Source organism: Mustelus asterias, chromosome 15 (genome assembly GCF_964213995.1).
Source record: "Mustelus asterias chromosome 15, sMusAst1.hap1.1, whole genome shotgun sequence".
Lineage (NCBI taxonomy): Eukaryota > Metazoa > Chordata > Chondrichthyes > Carcharhiniformes > Triakidae > Mustelus > Mustelus asterias.
The window spans coordinates 22873669-22889446 of record NC_135815.1 but is presented as its reverse complement, the minus strand read 5'-3'; positions in this window follow the sequence as shown (position 1 = coordinate 22889446).

The window sequence follows — 15778 nt, the reverse complement described above, 5'->3', positions numbered from 1 at the left end:
AAACTTGCTTTTCAGAAGTGTACTTGAATTTAATTGAGTAGCTCCTTCTCTTGGTTATCATAAATGGCCTTGTGAAGAGTTGCAGATAACTTTTTGAAGATAAAACAAGACTACAAGACTTCAAATATACAGCACCATTAGCCAGCAATGGAACTGAAAAAAGCAAAGTAATTTTTTGGGACCCTTGATGTGTATTGATGAACGGTTGTAGTTTGATAGTGTATTTAAGGAAAAGTAATCAGCAAATTGTTTTCTTTGTTTGGACAGGAGAAAGAACCTCATCATGATAAAATTGCTAAAAATGCTTTTTGTGTTAATTTATATAACTGCACGCAAGGAAAACTTGAAGCTATCTGGAGTGCAGCTGTTTCAACAAGAGTAATGGATGCCTGGGCTTTTTTATTCATTGACAGATTGTGGGCATCATTGACAAGACATTGACTACATTTATTGTCCATCCATAGTTGCCCATGGGAAGGTGGAGCTGCCTTCTTGAACTGTTGCAGTCCCTGAGGTGTAGATACACCCACAGCACTCTCAGTCATAATCTAGTTGAAACAGCTGGGCCTCAGAAAAGCCATTGTTTGATTAACAGTTCTGACTCTGATCTCCGTGGTTTATTTATTCATAAAAAGTGAAGTGATTTCAAGGATTTGTGTTTTCTGTTACATATTCTTTAAAGGTTCTAGATGATTTACACTTTCATTGCCTTGCAGTGAAATGACTTTTATTTAAGATGGTGGAAAGTAATGAATGAATGAATTATTGTTTTTAAAGTTTACTTTTTACAGTTCTGCTATCACTATTGGTGTCATTGGTTCTGTGCAGTGTATAATGAGTCGATGGGCATGGAAGTGTCATAGCATAGCATAAGGAGAATGAGGGGCCATGTGGATTGGGTGAAGAGGCATAACTTGGCATTGGGGACATGAGGGATGGGGGGGGGCCTTACCTTGGTATGGGGGCATGAGAGGCCATGGGAAGTGAGTGGAGTGCCATACTTGGCAGGGGGATACGAGGGGCCATGGGGAGGTGAGTGGAGGGGTACAGTCTTGAGCATGAGGTGGAACTTTAGACCTCACCGTTTACAAATCATGCAGACTAGGGTTCATGACTCCTCTAACCAGGACTCTTTAAAAACCTGCCCAACTCCATGAAATTTGCAGAGGAGTTGGACATGCTCATCGTGGCAGTGGAGCCAGGCAGGTTGCAATACTGACTGCAGGCATTTGACCGCAACCAATCTGCACCCTTTCAAAGAATTGCTGAAAATCAGATAGCCCAGAAATGCTGTCAGAAATCTGAGGATCAGCACACGTCCACCCTTGTTAAAGAGTTCCTGAGTCTTCCCGACTCCCAGGTGAAAATTTAGCCTAAACAGTGGGAAAGAAGGATTGGATTAAACGAAAAAGAAAAAAGCAGAAAAGAAAAACGAAAGTCAGGCAAAATTTAAAATATAAATTCTTAAAATCTCCAACAACAAGTAAAACCTGACGGAATGAGATTCCACATTTGTGCCAGAAAAGCTGTCTGAGATAATTAAAAGGAACATGATTATGCACTTTTTATGCACAAACCTATTGAAACTATTGAGCAGTCAAGAAAATATCCAGCTGTCAAGGAAATGTTAAGGAGTTATCCAATTGTCAAGGAGTTCATGAGCTGTCCAGCTGTCAAAGAGCTGTTTAGGAACTGCCCAGCTGTCCAGGAATATCTAGCTGTCAAGAAAATGTTAAGGTGCTGTCTCGCTGTGCTGGAGCTGTCCAAGAACTGTCCATCTGTCAAGGAAATGTTTAGGAGCCAAATCTGTCAAAGCTATCCAGGAAGTGTCAATCCTTCACAGCTACGTAGGAAGTGTCAAAGCAGTCAAGGAACTCTTCAGGAATACTAGGCGAAAGTGGCATGGAGGGGTTAAAGGAAAGGGTAGTGGTTGTGAGACGTGTTGGCATAAGTTGACACTAAATTGGTATGGGGGTGGGTAAAGGATAACTAAGTTGCCATATGGATGGGACATCGCGGTTGGAGGGATGCTTTTGTTTTACTATTAGTTTTTAATTATTTAAACATGGTGACGGAGCACAGAGGTAGGCTTGCTCCCAGCCTGCCTCAGCACATTGCAACTTACCAATTCACTCTGGGTTGCCTACCCCGTTTATTTCTCAATCAGCGAACCCGACGCAAGGACAGAAATCTGGGCCTAACGTTTGAATTTTTGAGTTTAACTCAAAATGTGGTGCACATAAACAGCACAGACCATTAAAGAAGGAAAGTTGGGTAGCTTTATAAAGTAAAGGCCCAGAGCAACTGCGTTTATCTATTGTTTATTCCTCTGATGTTGAAGTCAAATGGAAAAAAAACAGGAGAGATGTAAAAGCAGCAACTAATTTACTTTTATTTGGTTCAGCACAAAGAAGGTTGTATCTAGGAGACCACCACTTGATGACAGTGCTGTATATTATTACAGGTGGAATTTGTTAAATTAATTTATTTCTGAATCTGTCACAGATGTATCTGTCCAATGACAGTGTCAGGTAGGAGTGACCACCACACAATCCTTGAAGACCTGCCTTGTTACTGAGGGTGGCACCACAATCCTTGAAGACCTGCCTTGTTACTGAGGGTGGCACCACAATCCTTGAAGACCTGTCTTATTACTGAGGGTGGCACCACAATCCTTGAAGACCTGCCTTATTACTGAGGGCGGCACGGTGGCACAGTGGTTAGCACTGCTGCCTCACTGTGCCAGAGACCTGGGTTCAATTCTGGCCTTGGGTCACTGTTGTGTGAAGTTTGCACATTCTCTCTGTGTCTGCGTGGGTTTCCTCCGGGTGCTCCGGTTTCCTCCCACACTCCAAAGATGTGCAGATTAGGTTGATTGGCCAGGGGGTCAACAAGGTAAATATTTGTGATTACAGGGATAAGGCCTGAGTGGGAATGTTGTCAGTGCAAGCTTGATGGACTGAAAAATCTTCTGCACTGTAGGGATTCTATGATTCTATAGTGTAGGTTAAGGGGATTAGTGGGGTAAATACGTGGGGTTAAGCGGATAGGCTGGGGGTGGACTTGAGTAAGATGCTCTATTGGGGAGTCAGTGCAGACTCGATGGGCCGAATTCCTTCGAGGAATTCTATAATTCTATGAGGACACTCCCAGCATGTTGTTTGGCACCATCAGTGTGCTAAATGGGATAGGTTTCAAATAGATCTATTAGCTCAAAACTGCACATCCAAGAGGCACTGTGGGCCATCAGGGGCAACAACATTTTATTTCACCACAATCTGTAATCACATGGCCTGATATATCCTTCACTCTGCCATTAGGATAAAATAAATGACAAGTCCAGATTATATGAAGAGTGTGGAGTAGCATCAGCCACACCAAAAATAAGATGGCAATTCCAAGCTGCATCACAGGGCTACCTGCATAGAACAGCAGAAATAAAATGCTATAGGCAGAGCTAAGCAATTCCACAGTCAATGGATCAGATCAATGCCCTCCAGTCTTGCCACAGCCAGTTGTGAATAGTTGTGAATGATCAAACAGCTAACTGGGGAGGCTCCATTCTCAGTGATGGCAGGGTCCAACACACGAAGGCAAAAGACAAGGCTCAAGTGTTCACCACCATCTTGGCCAGAAGTGCAGTGTAGCTCATCTTGGCCTCCTCCAGAGATCCCCCCGCCACTCATTTACCAATTCGATTCACTCCAGGTGATGACAAGTAATGGCTGAGCACACTGGCTGTACCAAAAGCTATAGGCCCCAACAACATCCTGGTTAGAGTGCTAAAGACTTATGCTGCAGAACTAGCCATGTAAACTTTATTTATTAATGTCACAAGTAGACTACCATTAACACTGCAATGAAGTGCTGCGAAAATCCCCTTGTCGCCACACTCCGGCACCTGTTCGGGTATACTGAGGAAGAATTTAGCATGGCCAATCCACCTAATCAGCACATCTTTCAGGCTGTGGGAGGAAACCGCAGCACCCAGAGGAAACCCACACAGACATGGGGAGAACGTGCAGACTCCGTGCAGACAGTGACCCAAGCCGGGAATTGAACCCGGGTCCCTAACACTGTGAGGCAACAATGCCAACCACTGTGCCACCATGCCACCCTATACATAGCTATGTACATAGCTAAGCTCTTCCAATACGGCTACACCACTGACATTTATCCAACAAAGTGGAAAATTGCCGAGGTATATCCCGTGTACAAAAAGCAGAATAAATGTAATCTGGCAATTGTTAGTAAAGCAATTGATGGTGTTGTTGACAGCACGATCAAGCATCACCTACTTGTTCACCAGTGTCTAGTTTGGGTTCCATCAGGGTTAAGGTCATAGATGGCAAATGGACTTTTTGGCACAGAATCAGCTAAATGGGATGTCAGATATCCTGATCGATGTGGAGAGCCGGGGCCAGAGGAGGTTTGTCCGTGTGACCGGCTTTCTAGAAGGGGCCGAGGCTGAGCTCCCAGCTAAATATTTTGAGAACTGGCTACGACATTTTCTTAATCTCAATACAAAAGCTGGGCATATTAATCTTGGAGGGGGCACATCATATCCTGTGACCGAGGCCTGACCCTTGGTTGGTAATCCTATGCTTTCATATCTTCGATCGCAGTGGTTTCGATGAGGCTGGAAAGTGCCTGAAAGCTACCCAAATGCAGTTTGCCCTGCTTTATCCTGCTACCCGGAGCATGACATCTGATGATCATTAAGGCTGTTCGACAATCCTACCAAGGCTTTGGTCTCTCTAAACTCCATGGATAGCAAAAATTTGGAGTCATGATCTGTGGTTCATCATTAATCCTGGACTTTACCCATTGTACATACACTCCTTTCTTAATTTTGTGATTTTTAAAATATTCATTCATGGAACATGGGTGTCGCTGGCTGACCAGCATTTATTGCCCCTCCCTAGTTGCCTGAGGGCAGTTGAGAGTCAACCACATTGCTGTGGCTCTGCAGTCACATGTAGGCCAGACCGGGTAAGAATGGCAGATTTCCTTCCCTAAAGGACATTAGTGAACCAGGTGGGTTTTTCCGAATCAGTAGATTCTTAATTCCAGGTTTTTAAAAATTGAATTCAAATCCCACCATCTGCCGTGGTGAGATTCGAACCCGGGTCCCCAGAACATTAGCTAAGTTTCTGGATTAATAGTCTAGCAATTTTACCACCAGGCCATGGCCTCCCCTTATCATGTTGACATGAGTAATGAGGTGAAGTTCACCTGTTACCCTTTGAAAACCAGGAACATCCATTTGTTTAGCAATGGAATGCCTCACTCAATGTGTTCCTTTAATGACTCCAAACTTAAGAGACAGATTTGATCGTCCTATATTCTTGTTATGCCAGGGGTGTAGGGTGGCACAGTGACTACCTGCATTGCTCCTGTGTCAAAATTGAATCCTAGTGGTTTAATAGCCTTAAGGAGCTTTGGAGTGCTTGGGGAGAGTGCTGGACAGGTTGTATGGCACTAGAGCTGTGAGCTAACTGTCCTTTTTCTCTTTTTATAATTCTTGCCTTTATAACAGTGGTAAGTACTATATGGTGTCCTTTACTCTTGTGTGATGGCTAATTTGGGTAGCACCTCGGTGGGGAGGTGGGTGAGTGCTTTGGAGTAGAGGTTGTGGGTATGGCCCAATGAGTCATCACAGCTAGTGAGGAAAGCCCCCTCAAAACTATTGGGGCCACGTAGTTTGTTTCTGCATTTTTGTTATTTTGGAGTCAAATGTTCTCTGACAGACTCCTGTAAAAGAGCACATATCCTGGGAAAAGTCATTGGAAGGGATTCTCCAGCTGTTCGGTGCTGGTGGGATTCTCTGGACTTGCTGACAGTGCATCTCCATCTGTGGAGTGGGGTGGCTTCGATGAGAAATCCCACTGGCAGTGGCGGGACCAGAGAATCCCACCACCAGCAAATGGCCTGTCGCTACCCGCGGCTAAGAAGCACACAGCTGGGGCGCTGGAGAAACCCACCCATTGTTTTGTATCAGTGACATTCCTGATATAGACGGAGATGGGGGATGAATGCTTTCTCATAAAAAATAAAGACTCATAAAATCTCTTCAGTGCAGAAGGAGGCCGTTTGGCCCATCGAGTCTGCACCAATAACAATCCCACCCAGACCCTATCCCCGTAACCCCATGTATTTATCCTTCTAATCCCCTTGACACTAAGGGACAATTTAGCATGGCCAATCAGCCTAACCACACATCTTGCGTACATCTTTGGTACATGCCTAAGATGGTGCGAGAACGTTTGGCTGATCAGCCTTTTCTATATCTGTGTCAACATCCTATATTCTCCTTGGCTGAATATGCAATGGCAGTAGCTACTTTGAAAATCCTGGAGTGTACGGTACATGGCTCTATCTCTAGTATCCTGTAAGCGAGGGCATGCACTCTTATGCCTTGTACTCATTGCTTTATCTTGTTATCCTCTTTTCCCCCATTCTCTGAAACATCCTTTCATTATTTGTATCTATGGAGGCGCTGTTTGTAATGAATAATGAATAATCTAGGCCAAATGTATTGGTGCTGTCTTGTCTTTTTCTGTATGTATATATGGGGAAATGATTATGCTGCACTGCACCAATCCTTGAAGGTTTGTGTTCTTTGTAAAAAATGGGAAAAATCTTCAATAAAAATATATTTTAAAAAGCAATGGATATCAGATCAATGCTTATTCAGTCTCTGAATCCCAATTCTTTCCTCGGCCGATGTTCACATTTACACTTCCCACCGGAGGGAGGTTATTGGTAACAACTGTGTTAGGGATGTTTAGTAACATGCTGTAAATTGATGCAGCATACTTGTTTTATGCACACATATAATGCAAAGTAAACAATAGAAACACCACATTATATAAAATGAAACAGCTTTGTGTTTTCTCTATTGTTCCATCGTATCTCGCAGGAAACGCTAAACAAAATGATGCTAATTAATGTGTTTGCATCATTGAAAACATTTTGGTGTAACTAGCAATCACTGGCATACATACATTCATGATTATTAAACCCTGGCACAAAACCAAAGGTCTCTTAACAACAATTGAAATAATATTGCACCCATTTTTTCAAACACAGTTAAAACATTGCTGAAAGAAGAGACACATTGCTGAAGCTCTCCACCTTGTACTCATCAGGACAAATACAAGAATGCCAATTTTCAAATGACCAGAAAGATTTGCTTATTTATTTTTTAATTCATTTATTTTTTCATTCATGGGACATGGGCATTGCTGGCTGGCCAGCATTTATTGCTCATCCCTACTTGCCTGAGGGCAATTGAGAGTTAATCACATTGCTGTGGCTCTGGAGTCACATGTAGGCCAGACCAGGTAAGGATGGCAGATTTCCTTCCCTAAAGGACATTAGTGAACCAGATGGGTTTTTCCGACAATTGACAATGGTTTCATGGTAATCAGTAGATTCTTAATCCCAGCTATTTTTTATTGAATTCAAATCCCACCATCTGCCGTGGCGGGATTTGAACCCGGGTCCCCAGAACATTAGCTGAGTTTCTGGATTAATAGTCTAGTGATAATACCACTAGGCCATCACCTCCCTCCTATACTATGGGAGAAAAGGGTGCTCATTGGTTGGCAAGTCAACTCTGATTGATTGGCTAAAATTCAAAAAAGGCAAGAGGCTTGAGCATTTTCCATTCATTTGCAGATCTTTGTGAATGAATGTATGCAATTTCCAGTGAGTGTAAATGAGCCACATCGTGATCTTGACAGGTTTATCTTAAATTAGCCGTTGGTGCAATTAATAACGCAATCAGGATTGTTCAGCAAGTGCTTCTCAATTGCGGGATCATGTCTAACAGTCTAAAGTTTAAAGTTTATTTATTAGTCATAAGTAAGGCTTACATTAACACTGCAATGAAGATAATGTGAAATTCACCTAGCTGGTGTCCTGTTTTAGATTTTACAGGTGCAGGCTGGCTGACCACAGTCTGTACTCTGCCTATCATAAGTAACCATAGGAACATGTTGTTCGATTTGATTGGCTAATCAATGGAATGTTGCGCCCCTCACACAATTGAGCAATGCTGTGAATGAATATTTCAGTGTAGCGCGTTGCCAGCTACATTGGTGGTACGTTCTAATAAATGGCTGATTGAATCAAACGGTATGCTCCTTCAGTTCTTTATAATAGGCAGAGTACAGGCCTTATTCGGCCAGGTTGTGTTTGCCTATTTGATGTGTTTGCCTGATTGGGCAGCTTGGTGAACAATCCTGATTGTGCTAACAGCTGTGCTAATAACCAACTATAGATAATCAGTCAATCTCATCATGTGACACATTTATACTTGCTAGAAGTGCCCTTTATTCATATTCACAGACCCATTCTCAGGAAACAAGTGGAATATGTTCAAGCATTGCGACTTTTTTGAATTACTCAGGAGCTTGTGGAGCCTATAGTTCCCTATTGTTTTCTCCATGGCAACACCTCGGTCAAAAAGAGTCAACTTACCAACCAACCATAGAATCGACTATGGTGCAGAAAGAGGCCATTCTGCCCGGCAAGTCTGCAACGACTCTCCAAAAGAGCATCATACCCAGACCCAATCCCTGTAACCCTGTGCATTTACTATGGCTAATCCACCTAATTTGTACATTAGGAGGAAACCGGAGCACCCGGAGGAAACCCACGCAGACATGGGTAAAACGTGCAAACTCTGCACAGTCACCCAAGGCCAGAATTGAACCCTAGTTGCTGGTGCTGTGAGGCAGCAGTGCCACTGTGCTGCCCTTGTCTCCTGCAGGATTAATTGACCTGATCGTTAGAAATTTAGCATGCCTGATGAGTGCAAAATGAAAAGCTTCAGCAACATGTTTCTATTTTCAACAGTCAAAACCCATTTAACTTCAGCACTTTCAATATATTTTTAAGCCTCTCATTGAGAACGCGAAGAAAAACACCAAAATGGTGGTTGACACTTCCTGCCACGCTTTAGAGTTTGAACTTCACATCCAAGTAAAAAACCATCTTAAATGTACTGAGATTTGCCTAATCAGCTCAACATTGGCTCTTAGTCAGGAAGAGATGCAAATTGCATTTAAATTAATTGCAAACATCACCATGCAGTTAATGTTATTCAACATAGAGATACATATCGTGCAATCACATTTGAAAAGGAGCGAAGTGGTTGAAATTCACAGGGTGTTTCTGGAGATTATTTTCGACTAATTGGCTCACAGATGGGCTGCAGCTTGAACCAGCTATAACAATGCTGGAGGTTGGAGATGAAACATAAAATGCTTAGACTCCACAGCAAGTAGATCAGAAATATTGTGGCATGGAGATACAGCGGTTAGCACTGCTGCCTCATAGCACCAAGGAGTGGAGTTTGCACATTCTCCCCGTGTCTGCATGGGTTTCCTCTAGGTGCTCCAGTTTCTTCCACACTCCAAGTTCCAAGTGTATTCTGCGCCAATACGATTCCAAGCAAAGTTCCCATCAAAGCCACCAAAATATGCTCCAACGGCCAGAATCATGTGACCAAGTGGAGGTCGACTGTCACCAATAAAAAACATTTGCTTCATGTACAAGGAAACAAATTGGCCATAATAAACATCGTCGAACACAACAGCTTTGGGGTACACCAGCCCCGGTTTCCTCCCACACTCCAAGGGTCTGCAGGTTAGGTGTATCGGCCATGCTAAATTGTCCCTTGGTGATCCAAGATGTGTAGGTTAGGGGGATTAGTGGGGTAAATACTTGGGGTTACGGGGATAGGGTGGGGGAGAGTTGGTGCAGACTCAATGGGCCTCTTCTGCACTGTAGGGATTCTCTGATTCTACAATGGTTGTGACCTTAGATACTGCACTAATAGATACTATAAAGAGAAGGTGCTGGTGTTTTCTGGAAAAATGTTATTATTAAACCTATCTTGTGAAAGTGAAGAACATGCCAATATTTCAGATGTAATCCTTCATGATGAAGTTGCCTTCCTTTTTCAGAAGTTGATAATATATTTAAACTGTTATGTAATTGGGCAATTGACAGATTTCTCACAGGGAAAGTTAACAATTAGATGTGTAGCAAGAGAATCCTTTTAGCTCAAACAGGTAGATTGTTACTCACCTCCGCATCTTGAAGGAACTACATGCCATAAATAATATGTCAACAACTGAATGAAACATTTATCAATCTTATATCATGATATTTCAATATACTTAACACAGTCGCACAGTGTTACAACAAATGTCAGAACGCTACTGCTTAAAGTTGTCAGTTCCAAACATTTGGTCAAAAGTTCACTGGGGGGGATTTTCCAGCATTTCGCGCCGGTGGGATTCTCCGGTCCCGCTGCAGTGAACGGAGATTTGGCTGAGCACCAAATTCTCCATCCTCGCTCACAGCGGCAGGTGTGAATGGCTGGAAAATTCCAGCCCAGATGTTTGTTTTCATCAGTCAGAAAACGAAGAGCAAATTATTCCTGCTTTAAGCCGAGACATTGTAGTTTGAAACATTAGCATCCTGTGAGATATTTCTGTCTCCTATTTTAGCAGTGATTTCACCCTATTTCAAACAAATAGGTTAATGCTGCTGTTAAAGTAGTTGATGAATAAATGTCATACAAATGTAGTGAGCATTCTTACACTAATATTGCAATTGCTAGGTTTTATTGATTTTTTAATTGTAACATCCAGTTCTTTTAAAATACATGACTTCAAAACCTATTCATTGTAACTGATAACTAGGCTTGGTGTAAAACAATCATAGGGCCATGCATCTAATAGTAACTTTACAATGCCAACTGCTCACCGGGGAGGCGTTGCAACTGGTAACCCCTGTGTGGAAAGGTCACACGTTGACGCCACCACGTTCTAGGTTATCGAGTATTCTGGCTTGGTGACCATGCAGTCAGCATCAACCAAAAAGGAGCCAGTTTCACCATAGCACAAAATTTCTGGACAGTATGAAGACAGACGTAATGAACATTTATACTTATTTAGAGATGAAGAATTTCCCTTCGAGAATGGTAGCTCCCTAACAGCTTGTGGTTCTTGTGCCCAATGCGGATCATTAATTCTGTAAACCTGTTGGTCTCGTTTGGCCAGTTGCAATTCTTTTTTTCTTACGGCAAGTCCGGAGCTGGCTTCCGGGTTATTAACAGATCGGATGGATCTCTGTGGGGCAGCGGTAAGTTCAGACCCTTAAGCAACGTCCACATTTTTTGTTTGAATGATCTTCGTACCATTTCACAGTATTTCATACAGGATTTTCCTTCAATTAAGCGAAGGGACATTAGCATTTACAGAACATCAACATATCTCAAAGTGCTTCACACAATTACTAGACTGCAAAGATATCTGGACAAATGTTTTCATCAGATCAGAACAGTTACTGAAAGAAGCAATGACCAGTGTAGATATGTTCTTATTCAGTACAATCATCCCTTCAAAAACCCAAATATCTTCTAATACTTGGATGCAGATGTACAATCCCCAAGTCTCTTTTTTCCATTTCAAGTTAAAAATGAGGGAGTAAGCATAAATAGGTGAACTCTTTTAAGCAGAGTTATGAAATGGTATCAGGGAAAGACATTGAAGCAGACATGACAATAACGCCAACATCAATGTACGTGTTGAGAAAAGTCATTGAGGGCTATTAGTAAATGGCAAAATTGATTGATGGAAAAGATACTGGTTTGTGGGACCTCAGATTTGTTCCTTGTTGCTAAATTTTTGTTTCTCCTCAGAATTCATTTTCACACGCCTCTTTATGAACACGAGCTGGGGAAGATTCTCCCCCACCCCCTTCCCTCCAGCTTCAGCAATGTTGAAATGACATACTCGCACACAGAGGCCCCTAGGTTTACTTGGACACTCGCCTGAAACAAGCAGGAATGAAAGTTGGGCAAATGGAGGTGGTCCCATTGACCAAGCAGGAGTGGCCATTGCTACGAGGTAAGTGGAGGATCCCAACAGGTCCACACAGAAACTTAAAGAAATAAAACTTGACTGGGTCTGCTTGTTTGTCGGGGGAAAACACTATTGTAACCCCACTGAGGTCTTGGGTTAAAATAGCAGATCAGGGCCCGATCAACACATGTAGAGTGGGCAGGGGATCCTTGCCATCTGCGAGTTAAAATCGAGACCAACGTTTCATAATGATATTCTGTAGTATTGTGACAGGAAGACCATTCAACCCTGACAAATTCCAACCTTTCCTACTTTTCCCAGTTCTATTGAAAAGCCATTGGCTTGAAATTTGCTTTGCTCCACTAATGCCTGCCTGTGACCCGCTGAGTATTTCCAGCATTTCCTCTTTTAATTTCACAAATTTCCAGTTGGGATATACATACATAAAGGGAACAATCCATGGAGTTCCAAACTGAATGTATTGCAAATAAGTAACTTTTAAACTCTACAGCCGGGATTCTCCGACCTCGTCCGCGGCTGGGATTCTCCAGTCCCGCTGCTGAGAATGGAGTTTTGGCCAAGCACCAAATTCTCAGCGGTGGCAGGGCGAACAACATTGGAGAGAGTCTCAAAAGACTCTCAAAAGACACGAGTAAATACTAGATTAAGGGAATATGGAATTGCTCTGGGAAATTTGACACTTCTAGATAATTTTCATGTCTGCAATGTATATAGTCCTACAGGACAACATCCCCAACATCCAAGTGGGTTGAAATGGAGTCAATGTTAGTTCAAAGGGATGAAATTTTCAGAATGAAGCTTGGGGATTTTCAGAAAAATGAATAATGGAATTTGTATATTCAACCACTTTAACATACAAACACCACCTGTGCAGCACAACACATTAAGAGTCCAAAAGACCCGAAATCTTCACAATGAAGGTTTAGTACTTAAACGTGAAAGAAGATAAAACAGGAGTGGTGGGCGTGGACACCCTTTCATATATTACAGGTATCAAAAATCACTATCTAGTCAAAACCAAGGTCCGTGCTTGCTGAAACAATTTTATCAACTTTAACCAGTTCACGTTCAGTTTATTTTCTGGTAAGCTAATTATTTACATTCCAAGTCTGAAGAAGCTACTCATTACGCTAACTCTGACTTGCGGATTCATTAAATTTATAAATATATTCTTTACAATTGTTGATTTGTGCAAAATACTGCTTTGTCGAAGAATTTAAACAAAATTGAAGCAATTCCAAATTTAGCAGGAACTAGAGGGAAACGGACGTCGGAATGAAAATGATGACTGAATGGCCTAATCAGGCCTGAAATGGTGGCCTAGGTAGCACAGTAAGCTTGATGTGGCCAAGTAACGTTTGGTTGTTTCGATATGCTGGGGCTTAAAATCTTTGATCTTTCCAGCGGACCACTGTTGCAACATGGGCGACACGGTGGCACAACGGCTAGCACTGCTGCCTCGCAGCGTCAGGGATCCAGGTTCAATTCTGACCTTGCGTCACTGTCTGTAAGGAGTTTGCACATGTCTGCGTGGGTTTCCTCCGGGTGCTCCAGTTTCTTCCCACAGTCAAAAGATGTGCAGGTTAGGTTGATTGGCCATGCAGAATTTCCCCTTAGTGTCAGGGAGATTAGTGGGCTTACGGGAATAGAGCCTGGTTGGATTGTTGTCGGTGCAGGCTCGATGGGCCCAATGGCCACTTTCTGTATTATAGGGATTCTAAGGGAGGGTTGGGATGCAGCAGAAGGTCCAGAAAATACACTGGGATCTGGATCCATCATATACCGGTCTTGTCAGAGGATATGCTTCTGCCTATCCCTCACAGGCCAGTAAAATGTGGAAGGTAATGGATGGGGGCTGGGATTTAGGCTTCCACACACTGGGAGTTCCTGTAACCTTGGCCGTACAGAAGGCCAGTATTTGCAGTCAGGGAAATTGTACAGGACCCCTTGATGTACATGAGACATTTTGCGAGAGTTGGAGAGGTGATGGCGGGTTTGGGGGGGGGGGGGGGGGGGAGTGGGTGTCGATACAAACCCAAAGATCAAAATCATGTTTTGTTTTAGACTTACATGCAGCCATTTACAAAGGGAGCTGAGGGGAGGTTGCTCACTTTTTTCCTGGTGGGATACAGGGGGAAGGAAGACTGTCCCAGACCAGGCACCCACCACCATACATTACAACACTCTGGGTCAGATGGACAGCCCGAGTAGTGAAAGTCCCCTGTATGTGGATCAGGTGACCACCTGTTGACACCGCACACTTGAGTGCGATCAGTAGTTGTTTCACCGATCAGTGGGATCTTGCCATCATTTACAGTGTTACATCTCCTTGCTCTGCCTTTGATTTTTCACAAACAACTCCTCGTATTGATTTTCCTACATTATAATGGCGACTTGTCTTCACAATTACTCGATTGACTGTGAAGTACTTTGAGACATATTGAGATGGTGAAGGGTGCTATATAAATGCAAGGTGGCACAGTGATTAGCACTGCTGCTTCACAGCACCAGGGACCTGGGTTCAATTCCAGCCTCGGGTCACTGTCCGTGTGGAATTTGCACATTCTCTCCGTGTCTGCGTGGGTTTCCTCTGGGTGCTCTGGTTTCCTACCACAGTCCAAAGATGTGCAGGTTAGGTGCATTGGCCATGCTAAATTGACCCTAGTGTCAGGGGGATGAGCAGAGTAGATATGTGGGCTTACGGGAATCGGGCCTGGGTGGGATTGTGGTCGGTGCAGACTCAATGGGTCAAATGGCCTCCTTCTGCACTGTAGGGATTTGTACATATTCTATGAATAGATTTGTACTTCTCCTCAGTTTTCAAAACCAATCACTTCCCTCTTCAGGAGTGCGTGGGGTGTGCTGGTGAGAAAAGGGACATGGTAATTAAAAGACCACTGCAGAATTTGGCAAAAGATAATTCCAGTGGAGAATTCTGCACAGTGGCTTTTGTAGATCCTTCACTCAAAAACGCTATTTCAGTTCAAAAGTTACTGTAATCCATTGGTGATTATTTTCCAAAATTCTTTGGACTCTGGAATGGTTCCTACAGATTGGAGGGTAGCAAACATAAACCCACTATTCAAAAAGGGAGGTAGAGAGAAAACAAGGAACTATAGACTAGTGAGCCTAACGTCGGTACTGGGGAAGTTGCTAGAGTCCATTGCCAAGGATTTCATAACTCGGCATTTGGAAGGCTGTGGTATAATCAGACAAAGTCAGCATGGATTTACAGAAGGGAAATCATGCTTGATGAATCTATTGGAATTTTTTGAGGAAGTAACTAGTAGAGTTGACTTAGGAGAACCAGTGGATGTGGTTTATCTCGACTTTCAAAAGGCTTTCAACAAGGCCTCGCAAGACACACTACAATGTAAAGTTAAAGCATATGGGATTGCAGATAATGTCTTGAGATGGACTGAAAGCTGGTTAACAGATAGGAAGCAAAGAGTTGGCAGAAAAAGGTCTTTTTCAGATTGGCAGTCAGTGACTAGTGGAGTTCCGCAGGGATCTGTGCTAGGACCCCAACTGTTCACATTATATATTAATGATTTGGAAGAAGGAACTGAATGTATTATCTCCAAATTTGCAGATGATACAAAGTTGGGTGGGAGGGTGAGTTGTGAGGAGGATGCAAAGATGCTTCAGTGTGATTTGGACAGGCTGAGTGTGTGGGCATCTGCATGGCAGATACAGTATAATGTGGATAAATGTGAGGTTATCTGCCTTGGTAGCAATAATAGGAAGACAGATTATTACTTGAATGGGTGTAAATTGAGAGAGGTGGATACTCAACGAGACCTTGGAGTCCTTGTGTGTCATTCGCTGAAAGTAAGTATGGAGGTACAGCAGGCAGTAAAGAAGGCAAATGG